The sequence below is a fragment of the Schistocerca cancellata genome, chromosome 6 (genome assembly GCF_023864275.1).
Source record: "Schistocerca cancellata isolate TAMUIC-IGC-003103 chromosome 6, iqSchCanc2.1, whole genome shotgun sequence".
Lineage (NCBI taxonomy): Eukaryota > Metazoa > Arthropoda > Insecta > Orthoptera > Acrididae > Schistocerca > Schistocerca cancellata.
The window spans coordinates 85423102-85437881 of record NC_064631.1 but is presented as its reverse complement, the minus strand read 5'-3'; positions in this window follow the sequence as shown (position 1 = coordinate 85437881).

Here is a 14780-nt window from a genome sequence, read left to right as displayed (position 1 = left end):
GGAACCGGGCGGTAGCGGCATTCCGTCGGGAGCGCGCCCGTCAATGTCCTCCGCCGCGGACGCAAACAGAATGCTTACACCGAGAACCGAACGCGGCCGCCGGGGCGACCACCATCCCCACCACCGCGCGCACGCCGCTGATCCACCGCAGCCACCCGAGGTCTAGTGGAAGGGGTGACCACGCATATAAATAGCCCGCTCTCCGCGAATCTCGACACTTCGCCAGAAGATGGGTAGTATGACACTTCCGGAAACGTCGCGAGATATCAACCCTACCACCTGGCTGGAGACCCGAGAAACATTCATCAGCCACTCTTTCTGGCTCCCTTCCACAATTCGTACTACTTGTCCTGTCCTACGGATTTATCAGGGCGTTTCATCGGCATACCTTCTTCTGTCTAGAAGATTACAGCTTGTATTTTCTACTTGCCATATGGTGCAATGACATACTGTGCTTGAATTTTGGTGTAATAACTACAACCATGTCACACTCTTTATATATTGCTATAAAAATTGTTGCTGGCCTTATAGCTCATTTTCTTCCTGACTTAACACTTTTCTTATCATATTTTCTAGTGTCTCACCATATATGGCGATGAACGGCGCACACGCTGTACTCTTTTGAGCTTACTTTACGTTTGTAAGACACATGTTCTTAATTATCAGTATACTGCCCAAATCACAACCTCACACTCTTCTCACTCCTAAAAATCCTGGAGTGCTTTTTAAGCTTTTACATGTTTTACATAAGATTCATTATAGTATTTTGTATAGTGTTTTATGTATATGTGTTTTACATTTTGATGTTGTAATCAGTGATGTCTCCGTGTATGTTTCATGCTGTGTTATCTTTGTACTCCAAACATCTTGACCATGACATTGTGATCATATTTTGTTCTTTGTTGACTATCCTTAGCCGGTTTAATATCTTCATTGTAGTAATTAGCACCTGTATTTCACACAGTTATTGTTTTTAGAATTGTTCTGCTTGAATGCAAGTATGTACCTGGAATTTCGAAAAATCGATGGTGTGTAGTGCCGGATTCATAAGTGCAAACGTATCCTCTTATAAATGTTGTTTTCCTAATGACTTTACAGGTCAGGTTGTTCACAGTAATTTAATGCTTTTTTGTTTTTGTACAGTACTGTGAACATGGCCCTGTACTCAAACTGGACAGTAAATACACTGCATTAAAGTCAGTATTTCTGTTATGTGTTCTCTATGTCATGTGTATGTCGATATTTATTTGAGGAATGATTAGTTATTGTGGAGTGCACAGCCAAACACATATTTTATAGCTTTACAATGGTCACAGTGTGATACACATTAAAAATAAGAATAAACACATTGGTGTGTTGTACATTTGAGTTTCTGCCCTTCATATTCTTCCACATGGAGAACAACATGATATCTTCCCAATTTTCAAATGAGTGTTTAGTTCGACAGAAACAAAAGTAAACGAAATGGAGAGGTGGTTATTAATCGAAATACTTGTTTTAAAGTGATTCAGCAAATTATTGGAAATTTGAAATAGTTAACAAAAGTGAAAAGTCTGTCCAAGAAACAAAGTGTCTTATAAGATGTACCTGTTTTTGTGTTGTTCCTTATAACACTTATAAAACTACTAAGAAATTCTGACCTTAAAAATATTTTCAAAGAAGGGGTTGGACTTTCTAATGGCTACTTTGTTACAGTTTTAACGGTAAAAACACTCTGATGTCTTTTCTTACCTCCTTGATATGAGGTGGGAAGAGGTGCAGCATATGTGGAAGGTAGGTTATATTGGCCATACTCCAGAGGAACTGCAGCTTCGTTCACTGTTAACAACTGCCCATACGAGTTATATGCTGGATCGTTAATCTCGACGTTAACAGCAGGAAGACTCATGCCGCCATATCCTACCCCACCAAATCCGATATCACCAAACTGGGGATACTGCAAAGGCAAAGTCCCATACGGCTCATATGCCGGAGTGTTGATCTCGACATCATAAGAAAGGCCCATGCCACCATAACCAGGAGAACCATATCCTGGACTAAGATATCCTAGACCACTAAACTGCTGTTGACCATATCCCAGGCCATCATATACTGGACTAACATTATCCTGGCCACCATAACCTGGAGAGCCATATCCTGGACTAAGATATCCTACACCACCAAACTGCTGTTGACCATATCCCAGGCCATCATATACTGGACTAACATAGTCCTGGCCACTGTATCCCAAAGCACTGTATCCCAGGTTAAAAGAGTCCTGACCACGAAATCCCAGACCACCAAATTGCTGACCCAAGCCACTATATCCCAAAGCACCAGGCGCGTAACCATCCACCTGAAACACAATCATCACAAAATTTAGGCTTACTATTCTGCAACTGATAATAATATTTAATGTAATGCCATGCTGTTATGACAGGTAGGCCATGGTCATTTTTAAGAGCAGCAGATGCCTACTTATCTGCTGCCAGTCAGTACCTGTGAGCCCAAGTTGACACCACATGAAATCATAGATGTTGATAGTGCCAATCAGCTTCAACCTGAACAAAGATGTAGTTTAATAGTATTCGCTTTGTTCCCAGCGTAAATTAGGCTATTCTTCCTGTTATCCATTGTAATAATGAAGCAATACAAATTCTACATATACGTTTATATCTGTACCTTACAAAACCACAATGAAGTGCATAGCCGTGGATACATCCTATCCCACAACATTTCTTCCTGTTCCATTGACTGCAGATCTTGGTCTAGTGGCTAGATTTGCTTCCCGGTTCGATTCCCGGCCGGGTTGGGGATTTTCTCTGCCTGGGGACTGGTTGTTTGTGTTGTCCTCTTAATTTCATCATCATCACCACCATTCGTGACAGTGGCTGGATTAGACTGAGTAAAAAATAGGACAGTGTAATGATTGGGACTTTGTACAGGCGCTGATGGGCACGAAGTTGAACTCCCCACAAACCAAACATCATTAACATCATCCTGTTCCATTAACATATGAGGTATACTGGAAGACTGTACAGCAGATGGAGGTCAAATATAATGGAGAGTAGTTTTATGGGTCGTTTTGGCTACCCTTGTTGTAGATAGTTTCGTCTCCTAGAAGCATAAGATATTTAACTACATCTCGTCAGTTTTCCTTATGACGATCTCTTCCTCACTATCTGCAGTGTTTTACTTCCAGTCCATGCCGCGCGGGGATAGCCGAGCGGTCTAGGCGCTGCAGTCATGGACTGTGCGGCTGGTCCCGGCGGAGGTTCGAGTCCTCTCTCAGGCATGGGTGTGTGTGTTTGTCCTTAGGATAATTTAGGTTAATAGTGTGTATGCTTCGGGACCGATGACCTTAGCAGTTAAGTATCATAAGATTTCACACACACACTTCCAGTGCATATTGAGTTATAAACTGTATACTCATTTCATTTACCCACCTCAATACCTTGTAATGTTTCTCCGTTAGTAGGCTGTAGGACATCTTCGGCTATTCACATTTTGTATCCTCCACTACATCCATAGTGGCATACAGCACTTCAGTTATTTTGTAAATGTTGCTGTTATGCGGCCAAAGTACAAAGCAAGCAATTTATGTGTCGATACTCCACAAACCACATTGAGGTTCATGGCAATAAGTACATTCTGTGATATTAACATTACGGCTGCTTCCCGTTATTTTCCAGCTGCGTATAGAGAATGGGAAAAAATGCTCATATGCCTCTGTGCTTTCTGCAAATAGTTTATAATCTTATCTTTTAAATGCCTACAGGATCGAATGCGTAAGGAGCAGTAGTATACTCCTAGATTCGTTATTTAGAGTTGTTTCTTCAAACTACATGAATGGGCTTTTGCAGGATACTTGGCGTCGAACTTCAGGCGTTTTCCAGTTCCTAATCGTCATTGTTTCAATGTTAATGATAATAAACCTGCCATCATTTGGCGTTCATTATGAAATTTTAAAAAGCCGTCTCTGTGTAATTAGTATTAACAATGTTGTAGGATGTTTCAACCGGATGATATGTTAACTTACTGCTTTGTAGACTGATTGCATTTTCACTGTACCTTATCAAAGAAACGAAGTCTCAAACAAGTTTTATCTAGAGTTCTGCCTCTGTGATAGTTACAGAAATGGAAACTTATGTTATTATATGACAGATTCCATACTTGGCTTTATGATATAATACTCATAGGACGCTATCATTTTGGATTAGAAAAGTACATAATATTACATTTCTGTTCATTTACAGCAAGCTGGCAGTCTATTTTGGATGTGACTGGATGAACGTGCGGCCTTTTCTGCAAAACATTTCTCTACTGGGAGCTGCAACATGTCGATTGTCATGGACAAGGCCGTTCTCTCCGTGATACCTCACTGTCAACTCAGAATGTGTTCTAAAATTCCGCAAGAGATGGAACTAAAATATACCGGATCGTAATTTTGTGGATCACTTCAGCAATCTCTATGGTAGTCGTATGTGACCAGTGATTTCTTCCAGTTGGGTACAGTTTCTTGTTCACGTTTTCTACAGTATATTATAATGTAGTTAAAGACGGCTAAACCAACGTCACATTCTTTAACGAGTGTTTGGAGAGAGTTCTCAGAATGTGTTGGTGCTCTGCACTTGATGAGAGATGTTTTAATCAACAGTAAAGGGGTCATAAGATTATTCATCAGTGTCACAAGTTACCAAAGTAAACTTTCACGTTATATATAAAATTCCAAGTATGGAATCTATATCTTTACTTAAGACACTCCACCCTAAACATTCACACACCAGCTCTTCGGTCACGAACATGAAGTACACTCCTGGAAATGGAAAAAAGAACACGTTGACACCGGTGTGTCAGACCCACCATACTTGCTCCGGACACTGCGAGAGGGCTGTACAAGCAATGATCACACGCACGGCACAGCGGACACACCAGGAATCGCGGTGTTGGCCGTCGAATGGCGCTAGCTGCGCAGCATTTGTGCACCGCCGCCGTCAGTGTCAGCCAGTTTGCCGTGGCATACGGAGCTCCATCGCAGTCTTTAACACTGGTAGCATGCCGCGACAGCGTGGACGTGAACCGTATGTGCAGTTGACGGACTTTGAGCGAGGGCGTATAGTGGGCATGCGGGAGGCCGGGTGGACGTACCGCCGAATTGCTCAACACGTGGGGCGTGAGGTCTCCACAGTACATCGATGTTGTCACCAGTGGTCGGCGGAAGGTGCATGTGCCCGTCGTCCTGGGACCGGACCGCAGCGACGCACGGATGCACGCCAAGACCGTAGGATCCTACGCAGTGCCGTAGGGGACCGCACCGCCACTTCCCAGCAAATTAGGGACACTGTTGCTCCTGGGGTATCGGCGAGGACCATTCGCAACCGTCTCCATGAAGCTGGGCTACGGTCCCGCACATCGTTAGGCCGTCTTCCGCTCACGCCCCAACATCGTGCAGCCCGCCTCCAGTGGTGTCGCGACAGGCGTGAATGGAGGGACGAATGGAGACGTGTCGTCTTCAGCGATGAGAGTCGCTTCTGCCTTGGTGCCAATGATGGTCGTATGCGTGTTTGGCGCCGTGCAGGTGAGCGCCACAATCATGACTGCATACGACCGAGGCACACAGGGCCAACACCCAGCATCATGGTGTGGGGAGCGATCTCCTACACTGGCCGTACACCACTGGTGATCGTCGAGGGGACACTGAATAGTGCACGGTACATCCAAACTGTCATCGAACCCATCGTTCGTCCGCCGCTCGTGGTCTCGCGGTAGCGTTCTCGCTTCCCGAGCACGGGGTCCCGGGTTCGATTCCCGGCGGGGTCAGGGATTTTCATCTGCCTCGAGATGACTGGGTGTTTGTGTTGTCCTCATCATTTCATCATCATCCCGGAAAGTGGCGAAATTGGACTGAGCAAAGGTTGGGAAATTGTATGGGCGCTGATAACCACGCAGTTGAGCGCCCCACAAACCAAACATCATCATCATCATCTCGAACCCATCGTTCCACCATTCCTAGACCGGCAAGGAAACTTGCTGTTCCAACAGGACAATGCACGTCCGCATGTATCCCGTGCCACCCAACGTGCTCTAGAAGGTGTAAGTTAACTACCCTGGCCAGCAAGATCTCCGGATCTGTCCCCCATTGAGCATGTTTGGGACTGGATGAAGCGTCGTCTCAAGCGGTCTGCACGTCCAGCACGATCGCTGGTCCAACTGAGGCGCCAGGTGGAAATGGCATGGCAAGCCGTTCCACAGGACTACATCCAGCATCTCTACGATCGTCTCCATGGGAGAATAGCAGCCTGCATTGCTGCGAAAGGTGGATATACACTGTACTAGTGCCGACATTGTGCATGCTCTGTTGCCTGTGTCTATGTGCCTGTGGTTCTGTCAGTGTGATCATGTGATGTATCTGACCCCAGGAATGTGTCAATAAAGTTTCCCCTTCCTGGGACAATGAATTCACGGTGTTCTTATTTCAATTTCCAGGAGTGTAGTAATACTTCAGATGCAATGCTCACGATTGCTAAAGATATGAGCTATTCACGAAGCCTAAAGAAAATTTTTTCTAATAACATATTTCGACCATTAAAAGATTTCGCACACAACAGCAATTACGACTTACACGTGCACATGTATCAAACATAAGTGGTTTCTATGACTTTCTGTCGCACTTAAATGCCTGCAAAATATAGAAAATTTATTGAAAATCCGGGAACGGGTAATCCTATGCAACTCCTTATCGAACACTGGGTGCAGACGGAATTCTGAAAACTGCGTCCAGTGAAATTTTCGCCCAGGAAAGGACCACGAAAAGTGCACTAATCCCCTCATTCGAACTCTGCAACTTTCTCGCCAGCTTAAAGGGACGGTGGTCTTACATGATACACTGATGAAGAAAATTGGAGGCACTCGGAAAAGACTTACAATGGCAAATATTTTACTATCAGAAGTGATCGAAAATTATCGTACTTTCTGTCAGATGCAGTAACAATTAGCTTTACTTACGAGACGATAATCACAAACTACAATGGAAAACTTAAAAACCGAATTACAAAACTCATATATTATTTATCGTATCCTTTCTGCACGACAAAGCACACATTAAAATAAATATAAAGTAAATTATGATGCATATCTGTGGGTCAGCAAATGGTACATGTAGGGGAACTCTCATAAGATGCCGTGCCGTACCAAACGAAAGACAGTTACAAACGTGAATAGGTGACAAGAGGTGTACAAAAAGTGTCCTGCCAGTCACACAGCTACATGAGCACGTCCTCTATAACTGACTGAAAAACATGAAACCAATTTTGTTTGTAATTATAACTCTACAACTGCGTCTGCATCCACAGTGTGCAAATCGTTGAAAAGTGCGTCGTAGGGAGTGAACCACACTGAGAAATTTATGAGATCTACATCCCAGTTCAACGCACGTATGAATCGCAGAACGTCTGTGTGTGCAGTATAACATTACTCTAACGTATTCTTAGCTTCATCACATGAAGCCTAGCTGCATCACATGAAACTGTTTCTTCAACCTAAATACGATTTCTCACAATACTTTGCGTCTATCTTCTTGTGCCTGGCAGTTCGTGTTCTTTATCATCTCCGTAGCACCATTCTATGGGTCAAACAGATCTGTGACCACCAGTGCTACTCCTAACTGTATACATTTAGTATCCTCTGTTAGTGCAGTTTGGTGCTGGAGCCACCAATTTGCTCTATATTCTAGGACTGGGCGGACGAGACTTTTCTAAGCAATCTCCCTTGTAGACTGATTGCATTTCATTATTCTAATAAGAAACCGAAGCTGCCACTTGTTTTACGAACAACAGATCCTGTGTCATATGTAAATTGAAGGGGATCACTGCTGTCAGCTGCAGCAGAGCATTACGTGGAATAGGTGGTGACGTCCGAAAACGTGTGTCAGACTGGGCTTCGAACGCGAGAACTCCTGCTCACTATGCTGGTGCGTTAACCACAGCACCATTCGGCGTTATCGAACTTGCAAGGACTGTATCGGTACCCCCCACGGCTGATCCACATTCCTACAGGTCGCCACCCATGCGCAGTGTCTGTCCATTATTTCATTTTTCGCTACTCTGAGATTCCCACTGGAAACTGGACGTATTTGTGCACCCGCAGTGAAGAAGGTGATCCATTCGCCAGCTAGGCGTACCAAATGACACACATGAAAAAATTTTTCATAACCTCGGTTCTGAGAGTTCCGGAACCCGTACAGAAAATTGGAACAGAGATCAATATAACATAATTTCCGCCCTTTTTTATTGCTCATGAAAACCACGCATTGCTTGTTGTACCGCCATGCAGCGAGACCTTCAGAGATGATGGTCCAGATTGCTGAACACATCCCTACCTCTAAAATCCACTATCACGTCCTCTTGCACTGATGTATGCCTGTATTCGTCGTATCATACTATCCACAAGTTCATCAAGGCACTGTTGGTCCAGATTGTCCCACTCCTCGACGGTGATTCGGTGTAAATCGCTCAGAGTGGTTGGTGTGTCACGTCGTCCGTAAACAACCGTTTTCAGTATATCCCAAGAATGTTTGATAGAGTTCATGTCTGGAGAACATGCTGGCCACTCTAGTAGAGCGATTTCGTTATCCTGAAGGAAGTTATTCACATGATGTGCTCGCTGGGGGCGTGAATTGTAGTCCATGAAGACGAATGCCTCGCCAACCTTTATGGTTGCACTATTGGTCGGAGGATGGCATTCACGTATCGTACAGCCGTGAAGAGGTGGAAAGAATACATAGAGGAGTTGTATGCTGGAACACCTCTTTCGGAGGAAGTAATAGGAAGAGAAGAGCAAGTAGACGAAGATGACACCGGAGATGACATTCTGCAAGAAGAATTTGACAGAGCTCTAAAAGAACTACGGGACAACAAAGCAACGGGTATTGATGAAATCCCCGCAGAACTAGTTAAGAATGCTGGTGACTGCACGAAAATGATGCTGCTTAAACTTATTAGGTCCATCTATAACACAGGAGAGACGCAGACAGACTTCCAGAAATGTATCATTGTTCCTATAGCAAAGAAGGCAGCAGATACAAAATGTGAACAGTACCGAACTCTAAGCCTAGTATCAACTGCATCAAAAATCCTCATAAAAATATTCTGAAGAGAATTGAAGAGAAGGTGGAGGATATGCTGAGTGAAGATCATTTTGGTTTCAGAAGGGGATTGGGAACAAGAGAGGTGATTCTGGCGCTGAGACACTTTATCGAAAAGCAATTACAGAAAAATAAACCGACTCATATTGTCTCTGTAGACATGGAAAAGGCATTTGATAACGTTATCTGGCAAGAGATGTTCAGAGTGCTGAGGGAAAGTGGAATAAATTACAAAGACATCCGTGTGATACTCAGTTTCTATAAGAATGAGGTGGCAAGGATTAGGAACTGTCTCCAGGAACAAGAAGCAAATATTAGAAAAGGGGTAAGACAAGAAGGTGCTCTTTCTCTTCTTATATTCAATCCTTACGTCCAGGTAGCTATAGACCAAGTTCGAGAAACTACAGAGGTGGGGATCAAAATTAATGGGCAGAAGATAGACATGCAACGTTATGTAGACGATATTGCTATAGTCACGGAAAAAAAAGAACATCTAGAGGAAGTCCTCAGAACAATGGAAAAAATTCTATGCAATCAGTATGGAATGATAATAAACAATAAAAAGACTAAAGTGATGGTATGCAGTACAGGAGCAGAATATGAAACTCTGAGAGTGAGAATTGGAAGATAGGAGCTGGAAGTGATAGAGGAATTTACTTACCTCGGAAGCAAATTCACAAGGGATGGTTGAAATCGGAAAGAAATTGCGAGCACAATACAAAAGGCCAAAATTAAATTTAATCGGAGAAGGAACTTACTCACCAGCAACAACATCAGTCTGAGAATAAGGAAACGTACCATGAAAGGTTTCGTTTGGAGTGTGGCCCTATACGGATGTGAAACTCGGACAATAGGAAGAGAAGAGAGAAGACGGTTAGAGGCCCTGGAGATGTGGTGCTATAGAAGGATGATGAAGGTCAGTTGGAGAGACAAAGTAACAAATGAAGAGGTGCTTAGAGGAGAACAGGAAACCTGTCTCTGTGGAGGCATATACAAACAAGAAGAGACAAACTTGTAGGACACATCCTACGACACAACAGCATCAGTGTAACAATAGCAGAAGGAGCTATTGAGGTACGGAATCGGCCGGGGCGACCAAGGGTATCATACATGCAACAGGTCATAAATGACGTTGGATGTAACACATACGTGGAAGTGAAGAGGAAGGCAGACAGAAGAGAGCAATGGCGCTCTGCTGCAAACCAACCTCATGGTTGAACACTAAAAGAAGAACAGCCGTTACGGCGCCTTCCATAACCACCAGCGGCATACGTCGGCCGCATGTAATGCCACCACAAAACAGCTGGTAACCTCCACCTTGCTACACTCGCTGGACATTGTGCCTAAGGCGTTCATCCTGACCGGGGTGCCTCCAAACACGTCTCTGACGATTATGTAGTTGAAGGCATATTCGACACACATCGGTGTAGAGAACGTGATGCCAGTCCTGAGTCCATTTGGCATGTTGTTCGGCCCAACTATACCGCGATGCATGGTATCGTGGTTGCCAAGATTGACCTCGTCATGGACGTCGGGAGTGAAGTTGTGCTTTATACAGCCTACTGCCCACAGTTTAAGTCGTAACACGATGTCCTGTGGCTGCACGAAAAGCATTCTTCAACATGGTGGCTCTGCTGTCCGAGACATAATCCTAATAGAATAGCGGTAATTCATTGCAGTAGTTGCCCCTGGGCTGCCTGAGCGAGGCATGACATCGACAGTTCCTGTCTCTCTGTATCTCCTCCATGTCCGAAAGACATCGCTTTGGTTCACTCCGGAACGCCTGGCCTCTTCCCTTGTTGGGAGCCCTTCCTGGCACAAAGTAACAATGCGTACGCGGTTCGATCTCTCAACAATAAAAGGGACTGTGTCTGTGATACACAGTCCACAGCCAACGTTTGTCTTCAGGAGTTCCTGAAACCGGCTTTGGGCATGAGCCGTGGTAAAGTTTGCTGTTTTGAAGAGCGCGCCGCAGCGCGTAGTGTAAAGCAGTCGCCCCTCGTTTCTGGCGGTGGCGCCGCTGTGGCAGTCGCAGCTTTCGTGTCTCCCTCTGGTGGGAAAGGGGAAAGGTAGCCTGTTCATGTGCATTTAAGAGGCGATATGAGCTCGCTAGGCGACAAGTCTGGACAGTTGGTCAGTCGGGGTGAGGCTAGGTCAGTCTCGCGTCACCCGTTGCTGGTCTGTCTCTCGTTCGCATTTGTGCGGCAGACAGTGTCTGTCTGTCGTCGGAGTGCGAGTATGTCTGTCGTTTGGATCAAACTTTAAGCCAGAAAATGAGATTCTTGCCACTCCGCCAGTAACATAACTCATCTAGCGATCGCCCGGTCGGCATCTGAGTATGCGCGTAAGGCCGCCAGTCTGCTCGAGTTGCTCGGGCAACGGTCATTGGCGGTTGGATCGATGACTGAGACACGAGATGACTTGCCGCCTTGAGCGTCGGCGCATGTGAGGTCCCCACGTGAGTCCAGTGGGCCGCGCCGTATAGAAAGGGGTAGTGGCTGCGCGGTTGACACGAGAGCAACAGGAGTGAAACCACAACATCCGGCTGGCCGGGTCGAGCTGCGACGCCGTGAGACGGGAAATCGGCGCGCCTTCCTGCGTCCGTTGAAGCGGCTGGCAGCGGACGGTTCGGGAGAGCGTTGGGGTTGCTGCACAAGGTCTTCGCCAGAAATCGCAGTTTATTAGAAGTTAAATGATTGCAGATATGTTTTTTTCATTTACTTGTTAAATTCTACTTGTTTTCTTGGTGAGGTCACCAGCCGCTTTGTTTTGGGGTCTTCCCACCATTCTTCTCCGTTTGCTCACCCGCGGGAAGGTGGTTATTTGTGAATTGGGTGTTCCTTTTTTCCCTTGTGGGCTTGGGGAGCGTTAGAGCAATCTGCGGTTCGGGTTTTCAGTAATCCCCCTGTCAATCTGCCATACGTTAATAGCTGCCTCTGTCATGTTTGTCGGATTCGGTGTTAACGAATTTATTGCTTGAAGTGCAACTGCCGAATTCCTGAATTATGTTTTGAACTTTGGAAACTTTGATATTATTGCCTATGATGTTGAGAGGAGGTATCTGTGCACTGTAGAGCATCTTAACTATTGTTTGGCCTACCTTGTAGAATTTTATATAAGATTACATTTAATGGGCGTTATTTGAATGATCATTTTAGTGTATAAAGTTGCCACCCTTTCACCGTAAGACTTTTCTTAGAAGTTAAAATCAAGTTGCACTTTCGGTGGAAGGTTAATATTTTAATTGTTAGTGTTCTGTACCATTTCCGCCCCTCCTACAGGGGGTGCATAGTTTGTGTGCTAGTGTAAATTGTTAAAACTCTTAGTTTAAAGTTATCTGGTGTGTTGCACTTTTGCACCAATGCAGTCTTTCAGAGGCTGTTGTGAGCGGTCGTAACCACGGACGTGTCAAAAGGGCGCGGCAAGGTTCTTTGCCCGAAAGCTCATACAGTCAAAACATATGTTTGTAAAAGAAAGGTAGTGGACCTACTTTTCAGCTATATGAGTAGAAGTTATCTTCTTTTGCTCCAGCAACAGGGGGAGAAAATGGAGAAGTGAAGCATCTCCTCGGCTACACACGGACTTCGTGAAGCACTGATTAACAGGACCTCTACTTCAAGAGAATCAACTACGACGACCGGATTAAAAGGAAGAGGTAGATACGTCAGATGTTCCTTCGGGTGAAAAATCTCATGAAATGTTCTGCCTCAGCTTCGACAACAAGGAGCTTCATAGAATCCTAAAACAACAAGCAAACCGCACTTCATTTAGTTCCCAGTCTACAGGATGCAGAGTGTGGTGTCACCGCCAGACACCACACTTGCTAGGTGGTAGTTTTAAATCGGCCGCGGTCCATTAGTACATGTCGGACCCGCGTGTCGCCACTGTCAATAATTGCAGACCGAGCGCCACCACACGGCAGGTCTAGAGAGACGTACTAGTACTCGTCCCAGTTGTACGACGACTTTGCTAGCGACTACACTGACGAAGCCTTTCTCTCATTTCCCGAGAGATAGATAGAATAGCCTTCAGCTAAGTCCATGGCTACGACCTAGCAAGGCGCCATTAACCATATCTGAGAGTCTCACTTGTATCATCAAGAATGCTGTATACAAATTATGGAGTAAAGTTAAGTATTACAGAAGCTACGTACTTTTCTTTATAGCATTCATTACGTATCCTGTTTCAGACCTCACGCCAGCCGGCGTGTGTAACGCGTGCATTTCGGCCTCCTCTTGCCCCACAGTGTTGGCTCGTCTGCCAACACTACACAGAGCATTGGAACAAAAAGGAGAAGGTAAAGGAATTACAAATTTGCAAAATCTTGAAATTCAGTGAGTGATAAATTACGGCGTTGTTAAGGGCAACAAGGATTAAACATAAGGAGAACCTGTAAGCGAACAGATTCGTTAAGTAGAAAGCGAAGAGAAATATTGGAACAGTTCATCGAAAATGAGGACAAGCCGCACTTACAGAATTGTGGTACAAGTATTGCGGCAACTTCAAGTAAATTTAAGTGTCAAATAATCAATGTCGAGACGCGAATAAATCTGTGTTTTAATTACGACGGACTAATTCTCGGCGGATTTGGAGGAGAAGAATCTTCTGATGGCTTCGGAGAAGAAGATTTCGAATCCTGAGTACAGCGGGGAGGCAGTAGTAGCTGGGAAACGTTGGATGTGTGCTGCCGCACTACACGGTGCAGTCCACCTGTCGCTGTGTTCGAAGCATCTGTACTGCACGAGTCAGTGGAAGACAGCGCGGGGCATCGCCACTTACACGCGGTTACATCGGCTGCACTACGAGAGAGTCCAGTTCTTCGGAAAGTGTGGGCTGCTCAGAAATTACAGAAATCCTCTTTGGCAACATTTTTTCCTGTAGACAGCGACACAGTGTACAATATTATGTTTAAGAAAACAGGGCAGTAGTAGAGGGTACATAATAGAAAATATTCGCGTTGTATGTCAATCATTACTAGAAGAATGGCCGCAGAGGCTCCAGAACTAGTTAGAGGATTTTTTGGAAAATAGTCTGAAAAAAGACTTCTAATTTTAAGAAGTGGATGCATCAAATAAACTTGCTGGCACTAACAAGGGACTATCTGACGAAGTAAAGGTAACGAACTGTCTGTGAAGGTAGAAAATACGACAGAAGAACTAAAATTAGAGATAACAGAAGCCATCAAACAGGAAGTAGAAGCTAAATTAATTAATATTGAAAGTACTTTGACCAAGTTGCCTCGGGAGTTGAAGGATGAGATCAAGATCCACTGCACTTTAGTTCGTGAGAAGATCAAAGAGGAAATCTCACAAGCGAACGAGCGTTTAACTGCTTCAGAACAATTCAAAAAATTTAGAGAAATAGTTAACACACCTGAAACGCTATCTAATTTGGAGGAAAGATCATAGAGATCTGTAAGTTCTACAATAAAACAGATAGTAGTATCGCTTAATACAAACACTCTTTATAACGAAGGTGCTGAATGTTGGTCACAGTATGTTAAACTTTATAGCATTAAACAAACAAATACCGATACAGTAATGTATTGTTTGCAAGAGAGTTTTCAAGATATGGCTAGACGACGTCGTCTATTAACTCATAATGGTCCACAATTTTAGCATTAATTTTAAGGCGTTCTTGGCTTGGGAAGAATTGTGAT